The sequence below is a fragment of the Pelmatolapia mariae genome, linkage group LG13, assembly GCF_036321145.2.
Source record: "Pelmatolapia mariae isolate MD_Pm_ZW linkage group LG13, Pm_UMD_F_2, whole genome shotgun sequence".
NCBI classification, from domain to species: domain Eukaryota; kingdom Metazoa; phylum Chordata; class Actinopteri; order Cichliformes; family Cichlidae; genus Pelmatolapia; species Pelmatolapia mariae.
Genome location: NC_086238.1, coordinates 23,342,002 through 23,360,042, shown reverse-complemented (window position 1 = coordinate 23,360,042; position 18,041 = coordinate 23,342,002).

Sequence of the window (18,041 nt, the reverse complement as noted above, 5' to 3'; positions counted from 1 at the left end):
ATCAGTGTCTCCATTCAAAGTGATCTTAATATGAAACATAGAACTCAATTTGATGAACCTAACATGGATAGTCAAGTAGTATTTGCAGCAGTTGTTGAGTGTCTCTATATGAGATCCTCTTTAAGTTAAACATATAATCTAAAGTTTGCTTAAAAGTGTCTAAGTGTTGTAAACTCATATGGAAGGTCACTTTGAGAGGGTGCACTTAGGAATACAACCATCATCAGTGTCTCCATTCAAAGTGATCTTAATATGAAACATAGAACTCAATTTGATGAACCTAACATGGAGGGTCAGGTAGAATTTGTAGCAGTTGTTGAGTGTCTGTGTATGAGATGGTCTTTAAGTGAACCAAGTTAACCAAAGTTTGCTTCAAAGCGTCTAATTGTTGTAAACTCATATGCAAGGTCACTTTGAGTGGGTGCACTTAGGAATACAACCACCATCAGTGTCTCCATTCAAAGTGATCTCGATATGAAACATAGAACTCAATTTGATGAACCTAACATGGATAGTCAAGTAGTATTTGTAGCAGTTGTTGAGTGTCTCTATATGAGATCCTCTTTAAGTGAAACTTATAATCTAATGTTTGCTTCAAAGTGTCTAATTGTTTTCAAACTCATATGCAAGGTCACTTTGAATGGGTGCACTTAGGAATACAACCACCATCAGTGTCTCCATTCAAAGTGATCTTGATATGAAACATAGAACTCAATTTGATAGACGTTATCAGGTAGAATTTGTAGCAGTTGTTGTGTACAACTGGTCCAAGCAGATGCACTTACTGAATTCAAGAGACAAGTTCTTGCATGAGTTGGACCAATAATACAGACTTGTAATGAACGCTCTTCCTTACCAGTGAGTCCTGAAGTTCTTTTGGAATATCCTGTGTTGTCTTTGTCACCAAATCCATGAGGGATACCTGGACATGAGTCTCCTTTTATATGAACTCAATACTCCTCTTGCAGTCCCACCCACATTTAAATCAACGACGTTCAATCATGAAACTAATGGTTGGCTAACGACGGTTGTAGCACCCCATTGTATTTTGTTGTCATCTTTTGTCTCCAGTAGCTGTTGAAGGTTTTGTGCAGTTTCAATCACAGTCATCTTATTAACACATAAATCAACGATTCCCTGAACTATTCAAAATAATGAATTCCCCAAATAGGAGCACTAAGGAAAAAAGGAAAACCACAAGTGTTTCCATTTGAGGGGTCTCTACTTGAGATGGTCTTTCCGTGAACCATGTTAACTAAAGTTTGCTTCAAAGTGTCTAATTGTTGTAAACTCATATGCAAGGTCACTTTGAGTGGGTGCACTTAGGAATACAACCACCATCAGTGTCTCCATTCAAAGTGATCTCGATATGAAACATAGAACTCAATTTGATAGACGTAATCAGGTAGAATTTGTAGCAGTTGTTGTGTACAACTGGTCCAAGCAGATGCACTTACTGGATTCAAGAGACAAGTTCTTGCATGAGTTGGACCAATAATACAGACTTGTAATGAATGCTCTTCCTTACCAGTGAGTCTTGAAGTTCTTTTGGAATATCCTGTGTTGTCTGTGTTTCCAAATCAATGAGTGATACCTGCACATGAGTCTCCTTTTATATGAACTCAAGACTCCTCTTGCAATCCCACCCACATTTAAATCAACGACATTCAATCACGAAATTAATTAACACATAAATCAACGATTCCCTGAACTATTCAAAATAATGAATTCCCCAAATAGGAGATACTAAGGAAAAAAGGAAAACCACAAGTCTTTCTATTTGAGGGGTCTCTACTTGAGATGGTCTTTAAGTGAACCAAGTTAACCAAAGTTTGCTTAAAAGTGTCTAATTGTTGTAAACTCATATGCAAGGTCACTTTGAGTGGGTGCACTTAGGAATACAACCACCATCAGTGTCTCCATTCAAAGTGATCTTAATATGAAACATAGAACTCAATTTGATGAACCTAACATGGATAGTCAAGTAGTATTTGTAGCAGTTGTTGAGTGTCTCTATATGAGATCCTCTTTAAGTGAAACTTATAATCTAATGTTTGCTTCAAAGTGTCTAATTGTTTTCAAACTCATATGCAAGGTCACTTTGAGTGGGTGCACTTAGGAATACAACCACCATCAGTGTCTCCATTCAAAGTGATCTTGATATGAAACATAGAACTCAATTTGATAGACGTTATCAGGTAGAATTTGTAGCAGTTGTTGTGTACAACTGGTCCAAGCAGATGCACTTACTGAATTCAAGAGACAAGTTCTTGCATGAGTTGGACCAATAATACAGACTTGTAATGAACGCTCTTCCTTACCAGTGAGTCCTGAAGTTCTTTTGGAATATCCTGTGTTGTCTTTGTCACCAAATCCATGAGGGATACCTGGACATGAGTCTCCTTTTATATGAACTCAAGACTCCTCTTGCAATCCCACCCACATTTAAATCAACGACATTCAATCACGAAATTAATTAACACATAAATCAACGATTCCCTGAACTATTCAAAATAATGAATTCCCCAAATAGGAGATACTAAGGAAAAAAGGAAAACCACAAGTCTTTCTATTTGAGGGGTCTCTACTTGAGATGGTCTTTAAGTGAACCAAGTTAACCAAAGTTTGCTTCAAAGCGTCTAATTGTTGTAAACTCATATGCAAGGTCACTTTGAGTGGGTGCACTTAGGAATACAACCACCATCAGTGTCTCCATTCAAAGTGATCTTAATATGAAACATAGAACTCAATTTGATAGACGTTATCAGGTAGAATTTGTAGCAGTTGTTGTGTACAACTGGTCCAAGCAGATGCACTTACTGGATTCAAGAGACAAGTTGTTGCATGAGTTGGACCAATAATACAGACTTGTAATGAATGCTCTTCCTTACCAGTGAGTCTTGAAGTTCTTTTGGAATATCCTGTGTTGTCTCTGTTTCCAAATCAATGAGTGATACCTGCACATGAGTCTCCTTTTATATGAACTCAAGACTCCTCTTGCAATCCCACCCACATTTAAATCAACGACATTCAATCACGAAATTAATTAACACATAAATCAACGATTCCCTGAACTATTCAAAATAATGAATTCCCCAAATAGGAGATACTAAGGAAAAAAGGAAAACCACAAGTCTTTCTATTTGAGGGGTCTCTACTTGAGATGGTCTTTAAGTGAACCATGTTAAACAAAGTTTGCTTCAAAGCGTCTAATTGTTGTAAACTCATATGCAAGGTCACTTTGAGTGGGTGCACTTAGGAATACAACCACCATCAGTGTCTCCATTCAAAGTGATCTCGATATGAAACATAGAACTCAATTTGATGAACCTAACATGGAGGTTCAAGTAGTATTTGTAGCAGTTGTTGAGTGTCTCTATATGAGATCCTCTTTAAGTGAAACTTATAATCTAATGTTTGCTTCAAAGTGTCTAATTGTTTTCAAACTCATATGCAAGGTCACTTTGAGTGGTGCACTTAGGAATACAACCACCATCAGTGTCTCCATTCAAAGTGATCTTGATATGAAACATAGAACTCAATTTGATAGACGTTATCAGGTAGAATTTGTAGCAGTTGTTGTGTACAACTGGTCCAAGCAGATGCACTTACTGAATTCAAGAGACAAGTTCTTGCATGAGTTGGACCAATAATACAGACTTGTAATGAACGCTCTTCCTTACCAGTGAGTCCTGAAGTTCTTTTGGAATATCCTGTGTTGTCTTTGTCACCAAATCCATGAGGGATACCTGGACATGAGTCTCCTTTTATATGAACTCAATACTCCTCTTGCAGTCCCACCCACATTTAAATCAACGACGTTCAATCATGAAACTAATGGTTGGCTAACGACGGTTGTAGCACCCCATTGTATTTTGTTGTCATCTTTTGTCTCCAGTAGCTGTTGAAGGTTTTGTGCAGTTTCAATCACAGTCATCTTATTAACACATAAATCAACGATTCCCTGAACTATTCAAAATAATGAATTCCCCAAATAGGAGCACTAAGGAAAAAAGGAAAACCACAAGTGTTTCCATTTGAGGGGTCTCTACTTGAGATGGTCTTTCCGTGAACCATGTTAACTAAAGTTTGCTTCAAAGTGTCTAATTGTTGTAAACTCATATGCAAGGTCACTTTGAGTGGGTGCACTTAGGAATACAACCACCATCAGTGTCTCCATTCAAAGTGATCTTGATATGAAACATAGAAGTCAATTTGATAGACCTAACATGGATAGTCAAGTAGTATTTGTAGCAGTTGTTGAGTGTCTGTGTTTGAGATGGTCTTTAAGTGAACCAAGATAACCAAAGTTTGCTTCAAAGCGTCTAATTGTTGTAAACTCATATGGAAGGTCACTTTGAGTGGGTGCACTTAGGAATACAACCACCATCAGTGTTTCCATTCAAAGTGATCTTGATATGAAACATAGAACTCAATTTGATAGACGTAATCAGGTAGAATTTGTAGCAGTTGTTGTGTACAACTGGTCCAAGCAGATGCACTTACTGGATTCAAGAGACAAGTTCTTGCATGAGTTGGACCAATAATACAGACTTGTAATGAATACTCTTCCTTACCAGTGAGTCCTGAAGTTCTGTTGGAATATCCTGTGTTGTCTGTGTTTCCAAATCAATGAGTGATACCTGCACATGAGTCTCCTTTTATATGAACTCAAGACTCCTCTTGCAATCCCACCCACATTTAAATCAACGACATTCAATCACGAAATTAATTAACACATAAATCAACGATTCCCTGAACTATTCAAAATAATGAATTCCCCAAATAGGAGATACTAAGGAAAAAAGGAAGACCACAAGTCTTTCTATTTGAGGGGTCTCTACTTGAGATGGTCTTTAAGTGAACCAAGTTAACCAAAGTTTGCTTCAAAGCGTCTAATTGTTGTAAACTCATATGCAAGGTCACTTTGAGTGGGTGCACTTAGGAATACAACCACCATCAGTGTCTCCATTCAAAGTGATCTTGATATGAAACATAGAACTCAATTTGATAGACGTTATCAGGTAGAATTTGTAGCAGTTGTTGTGTACAACTGGTCCAAGCAGATGCACTTACTGAATTCAAGAGACAAGTTCTTGCATGAGTTGGACCAATAATACAGACTTGTAATGAACGCTCTTCCTTACCAGTGAGTCCTGAAATTCTGTTGGAATATCCTGTGTTGTCTTTGTCACCAAATCCATGAGGGATACCTGGACATGAGTCTCCTTTTATATGAACTCAATACTCCTCTTGCAGTCCCACCCACATTTAAATCAACGACGTTCAATCATGAAACTAATGGTTGGCTAACGACGGTTGTAGCACCCCATTGTAATTTGTTGTCATCTTTTGTCTCCAGTAGCTGTTGAAGGTTTTGTGCGGTTTCAATCACAGTCATCTTATTAACACAGAAATCAACGATTCCCTGAACTATTCAAAATAATGAATTCCCCACATAGGAGCACTAAGGAAAAAAGGAAAACCACAAGTGTTTCTATTTGAGGGGTCTCTACTTGAGATGGTCTTTCCGTGAACCATGTTAACTAAAGTTTGCTTCAAAGTGTCTAATTGTTGTAAACTCATATGCAAGGTCACTTTGAGTGGGTGCACTTAGGAATACAACCACCATCAGTGTCTCCATTCAAAGTGATCTTGATATGAAACATAGAACTCAATTTGATAGACGTAATCAGGTAGAATTTGTAGCAGTTGTTGTGTACAACTGGTCCAAGCAGATGCACTTACTGGATTCAAGAGACAAGTTGTTGCATGAGTTGGACCAATAATACAGACTTGTAATGAACGCTCTTCCTTACCAGTGAGTCTTGAAGTTCTTTTGGAATATCCTGTGTTGTCTGTATTTCCAAATCAATGAGTGATACCTGCACATGAGTCTCCTTTTATATGAACTCAAGACTCCTCTTGCAATCCCACCCACATTTAAATCAACGACATTCAATCACGAAATTAATTAACACATAAATCAACGATTCCCTGAACTATTCAAAATAATGAATTCCCCAAATAGGAGATACTAAGGAAAAAATGAAAACCACAAGTCTTTCTATTTGAGGGGTCTCTACTTGAGATGGTATTTAAGTGAACCATGTTAACCAAAGTTTGCTTCAAAGCGTCTAATTGTTGTAAAGTCATATGCAAGGTCACTTTGAGTGGGTGCACTTAGGAATACAACCACCATCAGTGTCTCCATTCAAAGTGATCTTGATATGAAACATAGAACTCAATTTGATGAACCTAACATGGATAGTCAAGTAGTATTTGCAGCAGTTGTTGAGTGTCTCTATATGAGATCCTCTTTAAGTGAAACATATAATCTAAAGTTTGCTTCAAAGTGTCTAAGTGTTGTAAACTCATATGGAAGGTCACTTTGAGAGGGTGCACTTAGGAATACAACCACCATCAGTGTCTCCATTCAAAGTGATCTTAATATGAAACATAGAACTCAATTTGATGAACCTAACATGGAGGGTCAAGTAGTATTTGTAGCAGTTGTTTAGTGTCTCTATATGAGATCCTCTTTAAGTGAAACTTATAATCTAATGTTTGCTTCAAAGTGTCTAAATGTTTTCAAACTCATATGCAAGGTCACTTTGAGTGGGTGCACTAAGGAATACAACCACCATCAGTGTCTCCATTCAAAGTGATCTTGATATGAAACATAGAACTCAATTTGATAGACGTTATCAGGTAGAATTTGTAGCAGTTGTTGTGTACAACTGGTCCAAGCAGATGCACTTACTGAATTCAAGAGACAAGTTCTTGCATGAGTTGGACCAATAATACAGACTTGTAATGAACGCTCTTCCTTACCAGTGAGTCCTGAAGTTCTTTTGGAATATCCTGTGTTGTCTTTGTCACCAAATCCATGAGGGATACCTGGACATGAGTCTCCTTTTATATGAACTCAATACTCCTCTTGCAGTCCCACCCACATTTAAATCAACGACGTTCAATCATGAAACTAATGGTTGGCTAACGACGGTTGTAGCACCCCATTGTAATTTGTTGTCATCTTTTGTCTCCAGTAGCTGTTGAAGGTTTTGTGCAGTTTCAATCACAGTCATCTTATTAACACATAAATCAACGATTCCCTGAACTATTCAAAATAATGAATTCCCCAAATAGGAGCACTAAGGAAAAAAGGAAAACCACAAGTGTTTCCATTTGAGGGGTCTCTACTTGAGATGGTCTTTCCGTGAACCATGTTAACTAAAGTTTGCTTCAAAGTGTCTAATTGTTGTAAACTCATATGCAAGGTCACTTTGAGTGGGTGCACTTAGGAATACAACCACCATCAGTGTCTCCATTCAAAGTGATCTTGATATGAAACATAGAACTCAATTTGATAGACCTAACATGGATAGTCAAGTAGTATTTGTAGCAGTTGTTGAGTGTCTGTGTTTGAGATGGTCTTTAAGTGAACCAAGTTAACCAAAGTTTGCTTCAAAGCGTCTAATTGTTGTAAACTCATATGCAAGGTCACTTTGAGTGGGTGCACTTAGGAATACAACCACCATCAGTGTCTCCATTCAAAATGATCTTGATATGAAACATAGAACTCAATTTGATAGACGTAATCAGGTAGAATTTGTATCAGTTGTTGTGTACAACTGGTCCAAGCAGATGCACTTACAGAATTCAAGAGACAAGTTCTTGCATGAGTTGGACCAACAATACAGACTTGTAATGAACGCTCTTCCTTACCAGTGAGTCCTGAAGTTCTTTTGGAATATCCTGTGTTGTCTGTGTTTCCAAATCAATGAGTGATACCTGCACATGAGTCTCCTTTTATATGAACTCAAGACTCCTCTTGCAATCCCACCCACATTTAAATCAACGACATTCAATCACGAAATTAATTAACACATAAATCAACGATTCCCTGAACTATTCAAAATAATGAATTCCCCAAATAGGAGATACTAAGGAAAAAAGTAAGACCACAAGTCTTTCTATTTGAGGGGTCTCTACTTGAGATGGTCTTTAAGTGAACCAAGTTAACCAAAGTTTGCTTCAAAGCGTCTAATTGTTGTAAAGTCATATGCAAGGTCACTTTGAGTGGGTGCACTTAGGAATACAACCACCATCAGTGTCTCCATTCAAAGTGATCTCGATATGAAACATAGAACTCAATTTGATAGACCTAACATGGATAGTCAAGTAGTATTTGTAGCAGTTGTTGAGTGTCTGTGTTTGAGATGGTCTTTAAGTGAACCAAGTTAACCAAAGTTTGCTTCAAAGCGTCTAATTGTTGTAAACTCATATGCAAGGTCACTTTGAGTGGGTGCACTTAGGAATACAACCACCATCAGTGTCTCCATTCAAAATGATCTTGATATGAAACATAGAACTCAATTTGATAGACGTAATCAGGTAGAATTTGTATCAGTTGTTGTGTACAACTGGTCCAAGCAGATGCACTTACAGAATTCAAGAGACAAGTTCTTGCATGAGTTGGACCAACAATACAGACTTGTAATGAACGCTCTTCCTTACCAGTGAGTCCTGAAGTTCTTTTGGAATATCCTGTGTTGTCCTTGTCACCAAATCCATGAGGGATACCTGGATATGAGTCTCCTTTTATATGAACTCAATACTCCTCTTGCAGTCCCACCCACATTTAAATCAAAGACATTCAATCATGAAACAAATGGTTGGCTAACGACGGTTGTAGCACCCCATTGTATTTTGTTGTCATCTTTTGTCACCAGTAGCTGTTGAAGGTTTTGTGCGGTTTCAATCACAGTCATCTTATTAACAAATAAATCAACGATTCCCTGAACTATTCAAAATAATGAATTCCCCACATAGGAGCACTAAGGAAAAAAGGAAAACCACAAGTGTTTCTATTTGAGGGGTCTCTACTTGAGATGTCCTGTAAGTGAACCATGTTAACTAAAGTTTGCTTCAAAGTGTCTAATTGTTGTAAAATCATATGCAAGGTGACTTTGAGTGGGTGCACTTAGGAATACAACCACCATCAGTGTCTCCATTCAAAGTGATCTTTATATGAAACATAGAACTCAATTTGATAGACGTAATCAGGTAGAATTTGTATCAGTTGTTGTGTACAACTGGTCCAAGCAGATGCACTTACAGAATTCAAGAGACAAGTTCTTGCATGAGTTGGACCAATAATACAGACTTGTAATGAACGCTCTTCCTTACCAGTGAGTCCTGAAATTCTGTTGGAATATCCTGTGTTGTCTTTGTCACCAAATCCATGAGGGATACCTGGACATGAGTCTCCTTTTATATGAACTCAATACTCCTCTTGCAGTCCCACCCACATTTAAATCAACGACGTTCAATCATGAAACTAATGGTTGGCTAACGACGGTTGTAGCACCCCATTGTATTTTGTTGTCATCTTTTGTCTCCAGTAGCTGTTGAAGGTTTTGTGCGGTTTCAATTACAGTCATCTTATTAACACATAAATCAACGATTCCCTGAACTATTCAAAATAATGAATTCCCCACATAGGAGCACTAAGGAAAAAAGGAAAACCACAAGTGTTTCTATTTGAGGGGTCTCTACTTGAGATGGTCTTTAAGTGAACCATGTTAACTAAAGTTTGCTTCAAAGTGTCTAATTGTTGTAAACTCATATGCAAGGTCACTTTGAGTGGGTGCACTTAGGAATACAACCAATATCAGTGTCTCCATTCAAAGTGATCTTGATATGAAACATAGAACTCAATTTGATGAACCTAACATGGATAGTCAAGTAGTATTTGTAGCAGTTGTTGAGTGTCTCTATATGAGATCCTCTTTAAGTGAAACTTATAATCTAATGTTTGCTTCAAAGTGTCTAATTGTTTTCAAACTCATATGCAAGGTCACTTTGAATGGGTGCACTTAGGAATACAACCACCATCAGTGTCTCCATTCAAAGTGATCTTGATATGAAACATAGAACTCAATTTGATAGACGTTATCAGGTAGAATTTGTAGCAGTTGTTGTGTACAACTGGTCCAAGCAGATGCACTTACTGAATTCAAGAGACAAGTTCTTGCATGAGTTGGACCAATAATACAGACTTGTAATGAACGCTCTTCCTTACCAGTGAGTCCTGAAGTTCTTTTGGAATATCCTGTGTTGTCTTTGTCACCAAATCCATGAGGGATACCTGGACATGAGTCTCCTTTTATATGAACTCAATACTCCTCTTGCAGTCCCACCCACATTTAAATCAACGACGTTCAATCATGAAACTAATGGTTGGCTAACGACGGTTGTAGCACCCCATTGTATTTTGTTGTCATCTTTTGTCTCCAGTAGCTGTTGAAGGTTTTGTGCAGTTTCAATCACAGTCATCTTATTAACACATAAATCAACGATTCCCTGAACTATTCAAAATAATGAATTCCCCAAATAGGAGCACTAAGGAAAAAAGGAAAACCACAAGTGTTTCCATTTGAGGGGTCTCTACTTGAGATGGTCTTTCCGTGAACCATGTTAACTAAAGTTTGCTTCAAAGTGTCTAATTGTTGTAAACTCATATGCAAGGTCACTTTGAGTGGGTGCACTTAGGAATACAACCACCATCAGTGTCTCCATTCAAAGTGATCTCGATATGAAACATAGAACTCAATTTGATAGACGTAATCAGGTAGAATTTGTAGCAGTTGTTGTGTACAACTGGTCCAAGCAGATGCACTTACTGGATTCAAGAGACAAGTTCTTGCATGAGTTGGACCAATAATACAGACTTGTAATGAATGCTCTTCCTTACCAGTGAGTCCTGAAGTTCTTTTGGAATATCCTGTGTTGTCTGTGTTTCCAAATCAATGAGTGATACCTGCACATGAGTCTCCTTTTATATGAACTCAAGACTCCTCTTGCAATCCCACCCACATTTAAATCAACGACATTCAATCACGAAATTAATTAACACATAAATCAACGATTCCCTGAACTATTCAAAATAATGAATTCCCCAAATAGGAGATACTAAGGAAAAAAGGAAAACCACAAGTCTTTCTATTTGAGGGGTCTCTACTTGAGATGGTCTTTAAGTGAACCATGTTAACCAAAGTTTGCTTCAAAGCGTCTAATTGTTGTAAACTCATATGCAAGGTCACTTTGAGTGGGTGCACTTAGGAATACAACCACCATCAGTGTCTCCATTCAAAGTGATCTTGATATGAAACATAGAACTCAATTTGATAGACGTTATCAGGTAGAATTTGTAGCAGTTGTTGTGTACAACTGGTCCAAGCAGATGCACTTACTGAATTCAAGAGACAAGTTCTTGCATGAGTTGGACCAATAATACAGACTTGTAATGAACGCTCTTCCTTACCAGTGAGTCCTGAAATTCTGTTGGAATATCCTGTGTTGTCTTTGTCACCAAATCCATGAGTGATACCTGGACATGAGTCTCCTTTTATATGAACTCAATACTCCTCTTGCAGTCCCACCCACATTTAAATCAACGACGTTCAATCATGAAACTAATGGTTGGCTAACGACGGTTGTAGCACCCCATTGTATTTTGTTGTCATCTTTTGTCTCCAGTAGCTGTTGAAGGTTTTGTGCGGTTTCAATCACAGTCATCTTATTAACACAGAAATCAACGATTCCCTGAACTATTCAAAATAATGAATTCCCCACATAGGAGCACTAAGGAAAAAAGGAAAACCACAAGTGTTTCTATTTGAGGGGTCTCTACTTGAGATGGTCTTTCCGTGAACCATGTTAACTAAAGTTTGCTTCAAAGTGTCTAATTGTTGTAAACTCATATGCAAGGTCACTTTGAGTGGGTGCACTTAGGAATACAACCACCATCAGTGTCTCCATTCAAAGTGATCTTGATATGAAACATAGAACTCAATTTGATAGACGTAATCAGGTAGAATTTGTAGCAGTTGTTGTGTACAACTGGTCCAAGCAGATGCACTTACTGGATTCAAGAGACAAGTTCTTGCATGAGTTGGACCAATAATACAGACTTGTAATGAACGCTCTTCCTTACCAGTGAGTCTTGAAGTTCTTTTGGAATATCCTGTGTTGTCTGTATTTCCAAATCAATGAGTGATACCTGCACATGAGTCTCCTTTTATATGAACTCAAGACTCCTCTTGCAATCCCACCCACATTTAAATCAACGACATTCAATCACAAAATTAATTAACACATAAATCAACGATTCCCTGAACTATTCAAAATAATGAATTCCCCACATAGGAGCACTAAGGAAAAAAGGAAAACCACAAGTGTTTCCATTTGAGGGGTCTCTACTTGAGATGGTCTTTAAGTGAACCATGTTAACCAAAGTTTGCTTCAAAGCGTCTAATTGTTGTAAACTCATATGCAAGGTCACTTTGAGTGGGTGCACTTAGGAATACAACCACCATCAGTGTCTCCATTCAAAGTGATCTTGATATGAAACATAGAACTCAATTTGATAGACGTTATCAGGTAGAATTTGTAGCAGTTGTTGTGTACAACTGGTCCAAGCAGATGCACTTACTGAATTCAAGAGACAAGTTCTTGCATGAGTTGGACCAATAATACAGACTTGTAATGAACGCTCTTCCTTACCAGTGAGTCTTGAAGTTCTTTTGGAATATCCTGTGTTGTCTGTATTTCCAAATCCATGAGGGATACCTGCACATGAGTCTCCTTTTATATGAACTCAAGACTCCTCTTGCAATCCCACCCACATTTAAATCAACGACATTCAATCACGAAATTAATTAACACATAAATCAACGATTCCCTGAACTATTCAAAATAATGAATTCCCCAAATAGGAGATACTAAGGAAAAAAGGAAAACCACAAGTCTTTCTATTTGAGGGGTCTCTACCTGAGATGGTCTTTAAGTGAACCATGTTAACCAAAGTTTGCTTCAAAGCGTCTAAATGTTGTAAACTCATATGCAAGGTCACTTTGAGTGGGTGCACTTAGGAATACAACCACCATCAGTGTTTCCATTCAAAGTGATCTTAATATGAAACATAGAACTCAATTTGATGAACCTAACATGGAGGGTCAAGTAGTATTTGCAGCAGTTGTTGAGTGTCTCTATATGAGATCCTCTTTAAGTGAAACATATAATCTAAAGTTTGCTTAAAAGTGTCTAAGTGTTGTAAACTCATATGGAAGGTCACTTTGAGAGGGTGCACTTAGGAATACAACCACCATCAGTGTCTCCATTCAAAGTGATCTTAATATGAAACATAGAACTCAATTTGATGAACCTAACATGGAGGGTCAAGTAGTATTTGTAGCAGTTGTTGAGTGTCTCTATATGAGATCCTCTTTAAGTGAAACTTATAATCTGATGTTTGCTTCAAAGTGTCTAATTGTTTTCAAACTCATATGCAAGGTCACTTTGAATGGGTGCACTTAGGAATACAACCAATATCAGTGTCTCCATTCAAAGTGATCTCGATATGAAACATAGAACTCAATTTGATGAACCTAACATGGATAGTCAAGTAGTATTTGTAGCAGTTGTTGAGTGTCTCTATATGAGATCCTCTTTAAGTGAAACTTATAATCTAATGTTTGCTTCAAAGTGTCTAATTGTTTTCAAACTCATATGCAAGGTCACTTTGAATGGGTGCACTTAGGAATACAACCACCATCAGTGTCTCCATTCAAAGTGATCTTGATATGAAACATAGAACTCAATTTGATAGACGTTATCAGGTAGAATTTGTAGCAGTTGTTGTGTACAACTGGTCCAAGCAGATGCACTTACTGAATTCAAGAGACAAGTTCTTGCATGAGTTGGACCAATAATACAGACTTGTAATGAACGCTCTTCCTTACCAGTGAGTCCTGAAGTTCTTTTGGAATATCCTGTGTTGTCTTTGTCACCAAATCCATGAGGGATACCTGGACATGAGTCTCCTTTTATATGAACTCAATACTCCTCTTGCAGTCCCACCCACATTTAAATCAACGACGTTCAATCATGAAACTAATGGTTGGCTAACGACGGTTGTAGCACCCCATTGTATTTTGTTGTCATCTTTTGTCTCCAGTAGCTGTTGAAGGTTTTGTGCAGTTTCAATCACAGTCATCTTATTAACACATAAATCAACGATTCCCTGAACTATTCAAAATAATGAATTCCCCAAATAGGAGCACTAAGGAAAAAAGGAAAACCACAAGTGTTTCCATTTGAGGGGTCTCTACTTGAGATGGTCTTTCCGTGAACCATGTTAACTAAAGTTTGCTTCAAAGTGTCTAATTGTTGTAAACTCATATGCAAGGTCACTTTGAGTGGGTGCACTTAGGAATACAACCACCATCAGTGTCTCCATTCAAAGTGATCTCGATATGAAACATAGAACTCAATTTGATGAACCTAACATGGATAGTCAAGTAGTATTTGTAGCAGTTGTTGAGTGTCTCTCTATGAGATCCTCTTTAAGTGAAACTTATAATCTAATGTTTGCTTCAAAGTGTCTAATTGTTTTCAAACTCATATGCAAGGTCACTTTGAGTGGGTGCACTTAGGAATACAACCACCATCAGTGTCTCCATTCAAAGTGATCTTGATATGAAACATAGAACTCAATTTGATAGACGTTATCAGGTAGAATTTGTAGCAGTTGTTGTGTACAACTGGTCCAAGCAGATGCACTTACTGAATTCAAGAGACAAGTTCTTGCATGAGTTGGACCAATAATACAGACTTAATGAACGCTCTTCCTTACCAGTGAGTCCTGAAGTTCTTTTGGAATATCCTGTGTTGTCTTTGTCACCAAATCCATGAGGGATACCTGGACATGAGTCTCCTTTTATATGAACTCAATACTCCTCTTGCAGTCCCACCCACATTTAAATCAACGACGTTCAATCATGAAACTAATGGTTGGCTAACGATGGTTGTAGCACCCCATTGTATTTTGTTGTCATCTTTTGTCTCCAGTAGCTGTTGAAGGTTTTGTGCGGTTTCAATCACAGTCATCTTATTAACACATAAATCAACAATTCCCTGAACTATTCAAAATAAAGAATTCCCCACATAGGAGCACTAAGGAAAAAAGGAAAACCACAAGTGTTTCCATTTGAGGGGTCTCTACTTGAGATGGTCTTTCCGTGAACCATATTAACCAGTGTTTGCTTCAAAGTGTCTAATTGCTGTAAACTCATATGCAAGGTCACTTTGAGTGGGTGCACTTAGGAATACAACCACCATCAGTGTCTCCATTCAAAGTGATCTCGATATGAAACATAGAACTCAATTTGATAGACGTAATCAGGTAGAATTTGTAGCAGTTGTTGTGTACAACTGGTCCAAGCAGATGCACTTACTGGATTCAAGAGACAAGTTCTTGCATGAGTTGGACCAATAATACAGACTTGTAATGAACGCTCTTCCTTACCAGTGAGTCTTGAAGTTCTTTTGGAATATCCTGTGTTGTCTGTGTTTCCAAATCAATGAGTGATACCTGCACATGAGTCTCCTTTTATATGAACTCAAGACTCCTCTTGCAATCCCACCCACATTTAAATCAACGACATTCAATCACGAAATTAATTAACACATAAATCAACGATTCCCTGAACTATTCAAAATAATGAATTCGCCAAATAGGAGATACTAAGGAAAAAAGGAAAACCACAAGTGTTTCTATTTGAGGGGTCTCTACCTGAGATGGTCTTTAAGTGAACCATGTTAACCAAAGTTTGCTTCAAAGCGTCTAAATGTTGTAAACTCATATGCAAGGTCACTTTGAGTGGGTGCACTTAGGAATACAACCACCATCAGTGTCTCCATTCAAAGTGATCTTAATATGAAACATAGAACTCAATTTGATGAACCTAACATGGATAGTCAAGTAGTATTTGCAGCAGTTGTTGAGTGTCTCTATATGAGATCCTCTTTAAGTGAAACATATAATCTAAAGTTTGCTTAAAAGTGTCTAAGTGTTGTAAACTCATATGGAAGGTCACTTTGAGAGGGTGCACTTAGGAATACAACCAATATCAGTGTCTCCATTCAAAGTGATCTTAATATGAAACATAGAACTCAATTTGATGAACCTAACATGGAGGGTCAAGTAGTATTTGTAGCAGTCATTGAGTGTCTCTATATGAGATCCTCTTTAAGTGAAACTTATAATCTAAAGTTTGCTTAAAAGTGTCTAAGTGTTGTAAACTCATGTGCAAGGTCACTTTGAGTGGGTGCACTTACGAATACAACCACCATCAGTGTCTCCATTCAAAGTGATCTCGATATGAAACATAGAACTCAATTTGATAGACCTAACATGGATAGTCAAGTAGAATTTGCAGCAGTCATTGAGTGTCTCTATATGAGATCCTCTTTAAGTGAAACATATAATCTAAAGTTTGCTTAAAAGTGTCTAAGTGTTGTAAACTCATATGGAAGGTCACTTTGAGAGGGTGCACTTAGGAATACAACCACCATCAGTGTCTCCATTCAAAGTGATCTTAATATGAAACATAGAACTCAATTTGATGAACCTAACATGGAGGGTCAGGTAGAATTTGTAGCAGTTGTTGAGTGTCTGTGTATGAGATGGTCTTTAAGTGAACCAAGTTAACCAAAGTTTGCTTCAAAGTGTCTAATTGTTGTAAACTCATATGCAAGGTCACTTTGAGTGGGTGCACTTAGGAATACAACCACCATCAGTGTCTCCATTCAAAGTGATCTTGATATGAAACATAGAACTCAATTTGATAGACGTTATCAGGTAGAATTTGTAGCAGTTGTTGTGTACAACTGGTCCAAGCAGATGCACTTACTGAATTCAAGAGACAAGTTCTTGCATGAGTTGGACCAATAATACAGACTTGTAATGAACGCTCTTCCTTACCAGTGAGTCCTGAAGTTCTTTTGGAATATCCTGTGTTGTCTTTGTCACCAAATCCATGAGGGATACCTGGACATGAGTCTCCTTTTATATGAACTCAATACTCCTCTTGCAGTCCCACCCACATTTAAATCAACGACGTTCAATCATGAAACTAATGGTTGGCTAACGACGGTTGTAGCACCCCATTGTATTTTGTTGTCATCTTTTGTCTCCAGTAGCTGTTGAAGGTTTTGTGCGGTTTCAATCACAGTCATCTTATTAACACATAAATCAACGATTCCCTGAACTATTCAAAATAATGAATTCCCCACATAGGAGCACTAAGGAAAAAAGGAAAACCACAAGTGTTTCCATTTGAGGGGTCTCTACTTGAGATGGTCTTTCCGTGAACCATATTAACCAGTGTTTGCTTCAAAGTGTCTAATTGCTGTAAACTCATATGCAAGGTCACTTTGAGTGGGTGCACTTAGGAATACAACCACCATCAGTGTCTCCATTCAAAGTGATCTCGATATGAAACATAGAACTCAATTTGATAGACGTAATCAGGTAGAATTTGTAGCAGTTGTTGTGTACAACTGGTCCAAGCAGATGCACTTACTGGATTCAAGAGACAAGTTCTTGCATGAGTTGGACCAATAATACAGACTTGTAATGAACGCTCTTCCTTACCAGTGAGTCTTGAAGTTCTTTTGGAATATCCTGTGTTGTCTGTGTTTCCAAATCAATGAGTGATACCTGCACATGAGTCTCCTTTTATATGAACTCAAGACTCCTCTTGCAATCCCACCCACATTTAAATCAACGACATTCAATCACGAAATTAATTAACACATAAATCAACGATTCCCTGAACTATTCAAAACAATGAATTCGCCAAATAGGAGATACTAAGGAAAAAAGGAAAACCACAAGTGTTTCCATTTGAGGGGTCTCTACTTGAGATGGTATTTAAGTGAAACATGTTAACTAAAGTTTGCTTCAAAGTGTCTAATTGTTGTAAACTACCAGTGAGTCCTGAAGTTCTTTTGGAATATCCTGTGTTGTCTTTGTCACCAAATCCATGAGGGATACCTGGATATGAGTCTCCTTTTATATGAACTCAATACTCCTCTTGCAGTCCCACCCACATTTAAATCAACGATGTTCAATCATGAAACTAATGGTTGGCTAACGACGGTTGTAGCACCCCATTGTATTTTGTTGTCAT